Here is a 12,938-nt window from a genome sequence, read left to right as displayed (position 1 = left end):
TGTCTGTCTGTCTGTCTGTCTGTCTGTCTGTCTGTCTGTCTGTCTGTCGGTGGAGAGGGATCAGGACTGATCTTCAGGACCCAGTTTTTCAAAAGGTATAGAAATATAATTAATTAAACCATTCAAGACAATTATGTGTCTATTCGGTTCCATCTATTTTTATACATGTAATCCTATCCAATAGTTGAAGTCCAGATAGATAACTTTCTGTAACTTTGACTCTCCTTAGGACACTGAAAGATACACACACACACACCATCAAATGATAAATAATGATCTTCCTCTTGTGGTACTTTTTCATATTTAGCTACCTTTTAAACTTTTAAAAGTTAAACTTTTTGTTTTCACATTTCCCCAATTTTTTTAACCAGGAGATTTTTGAGACTAGTCGCTCCCCAACTACTTCCACTAATGGGAAAGTAATTTCCTTTGTGTAAAATCAGGACATATTTATCTTTTTGATTTCCAAACTGCTTCATTAACCTTGTTCCCAACCTGCTAGGTAATTAGCTGAACAGCTGTACACTGTCTGACAACTCTTCCTCCAGTTTTTCCTCCGCCCTCCAGTCTCCCCTCCACCCTCCAGTCTCCCCTCCAACCTCCGGTCTCCCCTCCACCCTCCAGTCTCCCCTCCACCCTCCAGTCTCCCCTCCACCCTCCATATTCCAGTCTCCCCTTGCTCACTGTTTAGACAGCTTTTAGCAGTATTCATACAGAACCATTCAACATGCAGCTGGAGGGCACGACCCAGTCTCAATGGCTGCTTCGCAATCTAATCAATCAGAGCTCATAGAAAATGTGTTTGCCTTCACACACCCATCTCCTCATCAATGTTTTTATGGATTTACACACTGAAGAATATTTCAACATAACTTCTGAAAGTGAAGTTTGAGTGATTGTAAAGGAAAGCCGTCAGTTYCCTTCATGTAATGGAGAGTGTGATTCTGGAAGAGGGCCAGATCCCATATTTTTAATAACTGAAGTAATCTCAGTAATTTGTACATCCATTTGTCACTTAGCCAGTCATTCTAACCATCCTTATTTAGTGCCCACGGGGTCCGCACAATTAACCCAGAGCTATATAGCTTCCCTGGCCCGTCCTCAGCCCAGAGAATCTTCTCTCTCTCTCTCTCAGCTCTTTCCCTGCTATCCCACTGCTGTCTCCCTGCATCTGTAGGCTGACGTCACCCTTAGTCCTACTTTTAAAGGCTAAGTGAGCCGTGGATACACTCTCCATCAATATTCTTATGATATTCATTCTTTATGTAATAAACTGCCTCTCTTTTCCAATTCCGACGTCATATGAAGTGATTAGTGATATCAACTGCACCAACAGTCTGCTGCCAAAGATCTGTATGTACCAACGTAAACTTCCATGGATTGACAACCGCTATATCATCTGTATTTGTTTAAGAATAGGGATGAATCAGCAAGTAGAGACTGTTCCTCCCTGAATCATAAAATACATGTAATGTCAGTACATCATTTCACTTCAATCATTGTACATACAGGAGGTAGGTAGCTATCGTCATAGTGCCAGAAYTGAAGTAACCCTTGAACCCGTACAACTCATCTGGGCTAGGAATGTCCAAAGCAAACATACAATCAAGCCACTGAAAATGCTCTGTTTTTGTAACAACATCGTCAAACGTGCCTAGCGAGACCTTGACACAACCAATCAGGGTACCACAATGATGACAGACAAAGGCCTGGTAGGCCTTGATGTTGAGTGCTGAGTGTGGCTACATAATAGGGCTCAGTTAGTGTTTCCTCAGTCAGACGACCTGGGAGAGGCGGTGGGGATGTGAATGTCAGGGTGTTCTCCAGGCACGGACAGATGTGGGGTGYGGACAGGGGTGTTTMATTTAATTCAATTCAATTTAAGGGCTTTATTGACATGGGAAACATATGTTTACATTGCCAAAGCAAGATARATAGATAATAAACAAAAGTGACATAAACAATAAMAAATGAACAGTAAACATTATACTCACAAAAGTTTCAAAGGAATGGAGACATTTCAGATGTTATATTATGTCTATGTACAGTGTTGTAACGATGAGTAAATCTCTGTCTGATAGGTTGCTGACTGACAGGAAAATCAACACAGCTAACCACGGAATATGCATGCTTTGTTTGGCCTTGGAGCTGTTTTCTCTATATGTAAAATGGCTGCCATTTCTCATAGTTTCCCTCACTGCTTTTTCTTCACATCCTTGTTTCAATAGTTGGGACATAATTCATAATTCTGACCTACTTCAGAGTAGCAATGCTATTCTCTCTCTCATTTATCCTTTCATGTGATGTCTGTCTGTATGGTAACCTACGGTAATGCGGAACATGTGGATAATTGCTTAGGGCAGTACAATAGCCTATCATCAATGACTAAAGGATGTGCACTAACAGACTGCAGTGTATTTCAGACAATGTCCAGACCTTATATCGAAAAACACCAATGAGGGCCAGTATTTCCACTCGAAAGGTTAATACAATATTGAAATGTCAAGAGATTAATGATGCTCATGCCCTGCAGAAGAGGGTGACAAATGTCTTGCCCTTTTCATTCTGCGCCTCCACCTATTTGTGATCTCTCTCTCCTCCCTCCCTCTCTCCCTCACTTTCTCTTTTGTTTTTATTTCTGTCCTTCTTTCAATTCAATTCAATTCAAGGCTGTATTGGCATGGGAAACAAATATTAACATTGCCAAAGCAAGTGAAATAGATAATAAACAAAAGTGAATAAAATATGCAAATGAAAAGTAAACATTACATTCAAAAAAGTTCCAATAGAATAAAGACTTTCAAATGTCATATTATATATATACAGTGGGGCAAAAAAGTATTTAGTCAGCCACCAATTGTGCAAGTTCTCCCACTTAAAAAGATGAGAGAGCCTGTAATTTTCATCAAAGTACACTTCAACTATGATAGACAAAATTAGGAAAAAAAATCCAGAAAATCACATTGTAGGATTTTTAATGAATTTATTTGCAAATTATGGTGGAACATAAGTATTTGGTCAATAACAAAAGTTTATCTCAATACTTTGTTATATACCCTTGTTGGCAATGACAGAGGTCAAACGTTTTCTGTAAGTCTTCACAAGGTTTTCACACACTGTTGCTGGTATTTTGGCCCATTCCTCCATGTAGATCTCCTCTAGAGCAGTGATGTTTTGGGCTGTTGCTGGGCAACACGGACTTTCAACTCCCTCCAAAGATTTTCTATGGGGTTGAGATTGGAGACTGGCTAGGCCACTCCAGGACCTTGAAATGCTTCTTACGAAGCCACTCCTTCGTTGCCCGGGCGGTGTGTTTGGATCATTGTCATGCTGAAAGACCCAGCCACGTTTCATCTCAATGCCCTTGCTGATGGAAGGAGGTTTTCATTCATTCTTTCCTTACACGGATCAGTCGTCCTGGTCCCTTTGCAGAAAAACAGCCCCAAAGCATGATGTTTCCACCCCCATGTTTCACAGTAGGTATGGTGTTCTTTGGATGCAACTCAGCATTCTTTGTCCTCCAAACACGACGAGTTGAGTTTTTACCAAAAAGTTCTGTTTTGGTTTCATCTGACCATATGACATTCTCCCAATCTTCTTCTGGATCATCCAAATGCTCTCTAGCAAACTTCAGACGGGCCTGGACATGTACTGGCTTAAGCAGGGGACACGTCTGGCACTGCAGGATTTGAGTCCCTGGCGGCGTAGTGTGTTACTGATGGTAGGCTTTGTTACTTTGGTCCCACTCTCTGCAGGTCATTCACTAGCTCCCCCGTGTGGTTCTGGATTTTTGCTCACCGTTCTTTGTATCATTTTGACCCCACGGGTGAGATCTTGCGTGGAGCCCCAGATCGAGGGAGATTATCAGTGGTCTTGTATGTCTTCCATTTCCTAATAAATGCTCCCACAGTTGATTTCTTCAAACCAAGCTGCTTACCTATTGCAGATTCAGTCTTCCCAGCCTGGTGCAGGTCTAACATTTTGTTTCTGGTGTCCTTTGACAGCTCTTTGGTCTGGCCATAGTGGAGTTTGGAGTGTGACTGTTGAGGGTGGACAGGTGTCTTTTATACTGATAACAAGTTCAAACAGGTGCCATTAATCAAGGTAACGAGTGGAGGACAGAGGAGCCTCTTAAAGAAGAAGTTACAGGTCTGTGAGAGCCAGAATCTTGCTTGTTTGTAGGTGACCAAATACTTATTTTCCACCATAATTTGCAAATAAATTCATTAAAAATCATCCTACAATGTGATTTTCTTGATTTTTTTCCCTCATTTTGTCTGTCATAGTTGAAGTGTACCTATGATGAAAATTACAGGCTCTCTCATCTTTTTAAAGTGGGAGAACTTGCACAATTGGTGGCTGACTAAATACTTTTTTTGCCCCACTGTATATACAGTGCTGTAACGACGTGCAAATAGTTAAAGTACAAAAGGGAAAATAAATTAACATAAATATGGATTGTATTTACAATGGTGTTTGCCCTTTTCTTGTGGCAACAGTATTCCACCCAGTAGATATGAGTTTATCAAAATTGGGTTTGTTTTTAAATTCTTTGTGATCTGTGTAATCTGAGGGAAATATGTGTCTCTAATATGGTCATACATTTTTTAGGAGGTTAGGAAGTGCAGCTCAGTTTCCACCTCATTATGTGGGCAGGTGGCATTGTAGCCTCTGTTCTCTTGAGTGCCAGGCCTTTCTCAATAGCAAGGCTATGCTCACGGAGTCTGTACATAGTCAAAGAGTGTGCAAAGCTGTCATCAAGGCAAAGGGTGGCTACTTTGAAGAATCTAAAAAATGTATAATTTGATTTGTTTAACACTGTTTTGGTTACAACATGATTCCATATGTGTTATTTCATAGTGTTGATGTCTTCACTACTATTCTACAATGTAGAAAATAGTAAAAATAAAGAAAAACCCTTGAATGATAGGTGTGTCCAAACTCTTGACTGGAGTGTTTCGGAAAGTAGTCAGACCCCTTGACTTTTTTCCACATTTTGTTACGTTACAGCCTTATTCCAAAATTGATTTTTTAAAAAAAATCCTCAGCAATCTACACACAATACCCATAATGACAAAGTAAACAGTTTTTATACATTTTTGCAAATTTATAAAAATGTGGAAATGGAAATACTGTACGTATTCAGACCCTTTGCTGTGAGACTCGAAATTGAGCTCAGGTGCATCCTGTTTCCATTGATCATCCTTGAAATGTTTCTACAAATTTATTGGATTCCACCTGTGGTATATTCAATTGATTGGACATGATCTGGAAAGGCGCACACCTGTCTATATAAGGTCCCACAGTTGACAGTGCATGTCAGAGAAAAAAACAAGCCATGAGGTCGAAGGAATTGTCCATAGAGCTCCGAGACATGATTGTGTTGAGGCACAGATCTGGGGAAGGGTACCAAACATTTCTGCAGCATTGAAGGTCGCCAAGAACACAGTGGACTCTATCAGTCTTAAATTGAATAAGTTTGGAAGCACCAAGACTCTTCCTAGAGCTTGCCTCCGGGCAAACTGAGCAATCGGGGAGTTTCCAAGAACCCGATGGTCACTCTGACACTCTGAAACAAATTCTCTGGTCTGATGAAACTAAGATTGAACTCTTGAATGCCAAGCATCACGTCTGGAGGAAACCTGGCACCATCCCTAAGGTGAAGCATGGTGGTGGCAGAATCATGCTGTGGTGATGTTTTTCAGCGGCAGGGACTGGGAGACTAGTCAGGGTCGCGGCAATGATGACCGGAGAAAACAGAGAGATCTTTGATGAAAACTTCTCCAGAGCTCTCAGGACCTCAGACTGGGGCGAAGGTTCAGCTTCCAACAGGACAACAACCATAACCACAGAGCCAAGACAACACAGGAGTGGTTCGGGACAAGTCTCTGAATGTCCTTGAGTGGCCCAGCCACAGCCTGGACTTAAACCTGATCGAACATTCTGGAGAGAACTGAAAATTGCTGTGCAGCAACACTCCTCATCCAACCTGACAGAGCTTGAGAGGCTCTTCAGAGAAGAATAGGAGAAACTCCACAAATAGGTGTGCCAAGCTTGTAGCGTCATACCCAAGAACAATCGAGGCTGTAATCGCTGCCAAAGTTGCTTCAACAAAGTACAGAGTAAAGGGTCTGAATACTTATGTAAATTGTGTATTTCAGTTTATATTTTTTATAAATTAGGAAACATTTCTAAAACCTGTTTTTCCTTTGTCATTATGGGGTATTGTGTGTAGATTGATTATTTAATTTTTAAAACATTGAATCCATTTTGGAATAAGGCTGTAACCTAACAAAATGTAAAAAAGTCAAGAGGTCTGAATACTTTCCTGAAGGCACTGTATATAATTTATTTATCCCTCTTTCTCTCTGTCTCTTTGTCTCTGTCTCTCACATCTCTTTTCTCTGGCTGTCATTCTCTTCTTCTCCTTTATAATAACTATCCTGTACCAACAAAGTCCTAGATTCAATCCAAGGCACATTATAAAGCAGTCGACTAGACAGCCAGCATTTCCCGGCAATGTACTTGAACTAATCTCTAAAAACGTCTAAAAATGCCTGTATAATGCACAATGTCTGCTGTCCAGTGCTCTATAACTGTGCAGTCAACTTTTCTACCTGTTTTTGATTATGGTGATACTATTATCTAAGTACAGCTGCCTCTATTCTTAAACCCCTGGAGGCTGTTTTTCATAGCACTCTTCGTTTTATGACAGGAGATAGTTKTATTACTCATCCCTGTATTCTTTACCAAWAGGTTGGCTGTACCTCTTTGAAGTCACCTACTGTCGATCACATCATTATGCTCTTCTTGTTTACAAAGCACTGCTCCACAAGGTTCTGACTTACTTAACACCACTGTTAAGATTTAAAATGACAAGTTATGGAACCTGTTCATAACTTGTCTTTAGTTTTTGGATATATAGTTTTCTTGCTCCACATGTTTGGAATGATCTCCAAAAGACATTTCCAATAAATGCGTTCGTGTCCCTAGCAGTGGCCATTTTAGCATGTAAATCTTGGTGGGGCAAAAAAAGAAAAGTGGGATGCGTGCCAGCAAAGCCACAACACAACACTAAACAATACATTAATTGCACWATAASGGTGACAAACGGTGCCCACAAACTGTTAGGGCCTACATAAAGCTGTCCCAACAGCAGAGTCCCAACAGCAGTCCCAACACCTTACCACTGCTACRMCTGGCTATCAGCGGAGCCTTGTCTGTCAGTAAAACAGTTCATTCAGCCTCATTTACTGCCTTGTAAAAAAAACATAGCTGATATGGCTGACTTATTTAAACAAATATGGTTTCTACTAACAATTTAGATGTACAAACTATGGCATCAGGGGACGACAAGCGGATAAGASGCCATCCGTAATTTTGAATAAGACATTAATGAGCTAGCTAGAATGGACGTAGTCAATATMAATATTTGTTCAGCACTTTCTAAATGTACAGTGATAGAATTCAGAACATGGGCCGTTCTTACAGTGTTCTCCCTGTACATCAATTCAGAACCGTAGGATAAATAAAGGGGGCATTTAACTTTTTAATGCTGGGATCCCGTTAACGGGATCGATATGACAACAGCCAGTGAAAGTGCAGGGCGCCGAATTCAAAACAACAGAAATCTCATAATTAAAATTCCTCAGACATACAAGTATTTTACACCATTTTAAAGATAAACTTGTTGTTAATCCCACCACAGTGTCCGATTTCAAAAAGGCTTTACCACGAAAGCACAACATATCATTATGTACCTATTCACAGAAAAACACAGCCCTTTTTCCAGCCAAAGAGAGGAGTCACAAAAAGCATAAATAGAGATAAAATAAATCACTAACCTTTGATGATCTTCATCAGATGACACTCATAGGACTTCATTTTACACAATACATGTATGTTTTGTTCGGTAAAGTTCATATTTATATCCAAAAATATCAGTTTACATTGGCGCGTTATGTTCAGTAATGTTTTGCCTCCAAAACATCCAGTGATTTTGCAGGGGGCCACATCAATTTACAGAAATACTCAAAATAAACATTGCTAAAAGATACAATTGTTATGCATGGAATTATAGATAAACTTCTCCTTAATGCAACCCCTTTGTCAGATTTCCAAAAAWCTTTACGGAAAAAGCACAYCATGCTATAATCTGAGTTCAGCGCTCAGAGCCCAAAAYAACCATAAAGATATCCGCCATGTTGTGGAGTAAACAGATGTCAGAAATAGCATAATAAATATTCACTTACCTTTGATGATCTTCATCAGAATGCACTCMCAGGAATCCCAGTTCCACAATAAATGTTTGATTTGTTCCATAAAGTCTATAATTTATGTCCAAATACCTCMTTTTGGTTYGCGCGTTCAGTACACAATCTAAACTCACGACGCGCGGGCAGGTCCAAGTAAAAGTTCAGACGAAAAGTCATATTACAGTTCATAGAAACATGTCAAACTAAGTATAGAATCAATCTTTAGAATGTTTTTAATGTTAATGTTATGTTTTTAACATAAATCTTCAATAATGTTCCAACCGGAGAATTCCTTTGTCTGTAGAAATGCAATGGAACAGAGCTCGCTCTCACGTGAACGCGYGAGACTGAGCTCGTTGCACTCTGCCAGACCACTGACTCAAAGAGCCCTCATTCCCCCCTCCTTCACAGTAGAAGCATCAAACAAGGTTCTAAAGACTGTTGACATCTAATGGAAGCCTTAGGAAGTGCAACATKACCAATATCCCACTGTATCTTCAATAGGGAATGAGTTGAAAAACRACAAACCTCAGATGTCCCMCTTCCTGGTTGGATTTTTTCTCAGGTTTTTGCCTGTCATATGAGTTCTGTTATACTCACAGACATCATTCAAGCATGTTTTAGAAACTTCAGAGTGTTTTCTATCCAAATATACTAATAATATGCATATCTTAGCTTCTGGGACTGAGTAGCACCTCTGGGCACCTTATTCATTCAAGCTACTCAATACTGCCCCCAGCCATAAGGAAATAAGCAGACAATGAAAGCTCTTACAATATTCGATGATTACATTTCTCAAAAACAGGTTCTAGGYTACATGTGCAACACCAAGTCAGAACACTAGGTGAAATCAAGAGGTGAAAATAGATACAATTATTAGGGTGAGGCACATGGGCTACTAACAGCTTACTACACAACATACACTTAGTATTACTTTCTTAGCTACAGTATACATATCTCCCTGGCAGATTACATCATTTATGCAGCAGCATACAACACATTTTTGGACTCACMTTGTTGTGCTGTGCTGACTTGAACAGAAAGGTGGCATGGTGGTCCTTCGTGGGTAAAATTTGTTATCAAAGTCTGTCATTCTCTGGATTTATGGTGCTTTCAAGACAACTGGGAACTCAACAACAACAAAAAAGTGTAATCATGATGACGTCAGTGATCTTCAGGTCGTAGTTCTCGAAAGAGGCCCGATTTCCCGATTTACAATTCTGAGTTGGATGACCGTTCAAAACGTATTGTCCCAGTCGTAGCTCATTTTCCCAGAGTTCCCAGTTGTCTTGAACTCACTGAAGTCAGATTTTGCAGTTCTGAGTTAACAGTTGTTTTGAGCGCGGCACAAATCATGCTTCATTGACAGCATGGCCAATGTTGAATGTTTATCATTTTAAACTAGGAAAAGAGACCCTTAATCTTAGACTTGGGACTACACAGCCACTCCACTGAATAGCAGGCTAATGATTGCTTTGCAATGCTGCCAGTCAGCCACTGATTCCTTCCACACCACTCACTGTTGAATTTGCGATTAACAACTTGTTGTGTAATGTTTATGTCCAATGGTTGATGAGCACCGATACGTTTCATCTATAATTTCTCTTCAATATTTATCTTCATATGACAAGGATTAAAACGGATTTGCCAGTAGATTGTCAGCTTGATTCATGATGATGACTGTCCAATCAAAGCTACTGTAGATATAACGTGATTTGATGTTCATTTATCTGYGGCCAATGACCTCGAGCCTTCTTGGATGTGCACTTCAAATGTAACTCTATGGCAGCACCCAAGGTGCTTGAATTTTGAACCTCTACCCTTAGACTTGGCGGTGATGTAGTGTTCCCATGAGTGACAGAACACTTAGCCAATCATGGCACAACGCTCCGTATTGTCTGCTGGCTTGCCCCACCACCACAGAAAGCACGGAGCTAGGCTGAAACGCCTGCATTTTGGAGCTCCCTTACTCAAGAAAACAAAAAATATGTATGTTTGTATGCAGCTTTATTAACTCAATGATATATATATACATGTTTTTACATTGTTTGCAAACTGATATGTGACACATATTAAGGCCAAAATATCATGCAAAACAGGTAAGCCCCCCTCCAAAAAATAATATTTAATTGTTCTTATTGTTTGCAAAAAAATTGGGTTTGTCTGTACAATATGTGTTGTGCTGTATTTTACTTGGTTCATATTGTATTTGATGTTTGATGAATTTTATTAAATTGTATATGCAGGGCTCCCTCGTAAAAGAGACACTGGTCTCAATGGTGAGTCCCTGATTAATTAAAGGTAAATAGCAATGCGCCTTGGATTGAATCCTGGCCTTTTGCCAAAATGTGCTTAAAGACCATGGCACTGAGACAATAGTGAAGATGGGTTTGCATGCCGCTTGTGTTAATGTCAGTAAATTAATAGCATTGATCTATCTTCATTAGTGGGCTTTGAGATTGGAACCACAAGGACTCTGTTGGTGGAGAGACGTGATATGTCTTCCGGCTCCACCAGTCTGAATGTTGTGATTCTCCTCTGTCTCAGGTCAGGGGTCAAGGCCATAGAGAGCCTCAACCTCATGTCTCAGGTCAGGGGTCAAGGCCATAGAGAGGCTCAACCTCATTCTTCAGGTCAGGGGTCAAGGCCATAGAGAGCACTCAACTCCTGTCTCAGGTCAGGGGTCAAGGCCATAGAGAGCCTCAACCTCATGTTTCAGGTCAGGGGTCAAGGCCATAGAGAGCCTCAAACCTCATGTCTCAGGTCAGGGGTCAAGGCCATAGAGAGCCTCAACCTCATGTCTCAGGTCAGGGTCAAGGCCATAGAGAGCTCAACCTCATGTCTTCAGGTCAGGGGTCAAGGCCATAGAGAGCCTCAACCTCATGTCTCAGGTCAGGGGTCAAGCCATAGAGAGCCTCAACCTTCATGTCTTAGGTCAGGGTCAAGGCCATAGAGAGCCTCAACCATCCTGTCTCAGGTCAGGGGTCAAGGCCATAGAGAGCCTCAACTCATGTCTCAGGTCAGGGTCAAGGCCATAGAGACCTCAACCTCATGTCTCAGGTCAGGGGTCAAGGCCATAGAGAGCCTCACCTCATGTCTCAGGTCAGGGGTCAAGGCCATAGAGAGCCTCAACCTCATGTCTCAGGTCAGGGGTCAAGGCCATAGAGAGCCTCAACCTCATGTCTCAGGTCAGGGTCAAGGCCATAGAGAGCCTCAACCTCATGTCTCAGGTCAGGGGTCATGGCATAGAGAGCTCAACCTCTTCCAGGTCAGGGGTCAAGCCATAGAGAGCCTCAACCTCATGTCTCAGGTCAGGGTCAGGCCATAGAGAGCCTCAACCTCATGTCTCAGTCAGGGTCATGGCCATAGAGAGCCTCAAACCTCATCTCAGGTCAGGGGCATGCCATAGAGAGCTTCAACCTCATGTCCATCAGGGGTCAAGGCCATAGAAGGCCTCAACCTCCTTCTCAGGTCTCAGGTTTCTTGTATCATGCAGTCTACAGTGTATTAATCCGTCCAGTTTCCTATCTGTAAGAGAGGATCTAGCTCTAAGAGACTCCTCCAGTTCCTATCTGTAGAAGAGGACTCCTCCCAGGTTCCTATGTAAGAAGAACTCCTCCCAGTTTCCTATCTGTAAGAGGACTCCTCCCAGTTCCTATCTGTAAGGAGACTCCTTCCCAGTTACCTATTCTGTAATAGAGGGACTCCATCCCAGGTCCTATCTGTAAGAGAGGACTCCTCCCAGTTCCTATCTGTAAGAGAGGACTCCTCCCAGTTCATATCTGTAAGAGAGGACTCCTCCCAGTTCCTTCACAGCGTTCCATGGAGTGGTCTCCAAGTTACAACCAACTTGGCATAATTGGAGTGATTTCCTGTCTTACTGTATATTTCAATCCATCTGTATAATTAGGCTGAATTAACGTCTGTCAGATGGAGCATAGAGGGAGAGGGCTACGGTAGACCCTCCCCTGCCCATTCACCCTCTATCTGTCCCACACACAATTACACACCAGCTTGAGAGAAAGAGGAAATTACCTTCTTTGTCATCTCATTTTTCACTGGGGGGCTCAGCACGCAAAGCGCTGTTCACTGTTACTTAGCGTCAACTGTAATTAATGCATTGCAACCTGGGCTTGTGAATGTCTCCCATATCCATTTTAATATGACACATAAGACAATTATCCCCACACTTTTAGCAAACCACTCACAGATAATGTATTGTGTTAAGATCATCTACATTGTCTGAGGACCAGTGTGTTAGGGAATAGGGAAGACAAGCATCACACTGCACGTGAACACAGGTCTTCATTTCTCCGGGTGGGTAACAGCTCTTGGGTGAGCCATTATGTAACGGTTGTCGTCGGTGGAAGGAGAGGACCAAAGCGCAGCGTGGTTAGTGTTCATTTTATTTAATAAATCCAAAACTGAACACTTCAAATACAAAACAACAAAGTGAAAACCGAAACAGTTCTGTCTGGTGCAGACACACAAAGACTGAAAATAACCACCCACAAAACCCAACAGAAAACAGGCTACCTAAATATGGTTCCCAATCAGGGACAACGATTGACAGCTGCCTCTGATTGAGAACCATATCAGGCCAAACACAGAAATAGAAAATCATAGAAAAACTAACATAGACAACACACCCAACTCACGCCCTGGCCATACTAAAACAAAAGA

Source organism: Salvelinus sp. IW2-2015, unplaced genomic scaffold (genome assembly GCF_002910315.2).
Source record: "Salvelinus sp. IW2-2015 unplaced genomic scaffold, ASM291031v2 Un_scaffold1081, whole genome shotgun sequence".
Lineage (NCBI taxonomy): Eukaryota > Metazoa > Chordata > Actinopteri > Salmoniformes > Salmonidae > Salvelinus > Salvelinus sp. IW2-2015.
The sequence above is the reverse complement of the archived record's forward strand: the minus strand, read 5'-3'. Positions refer to the sequence as shown.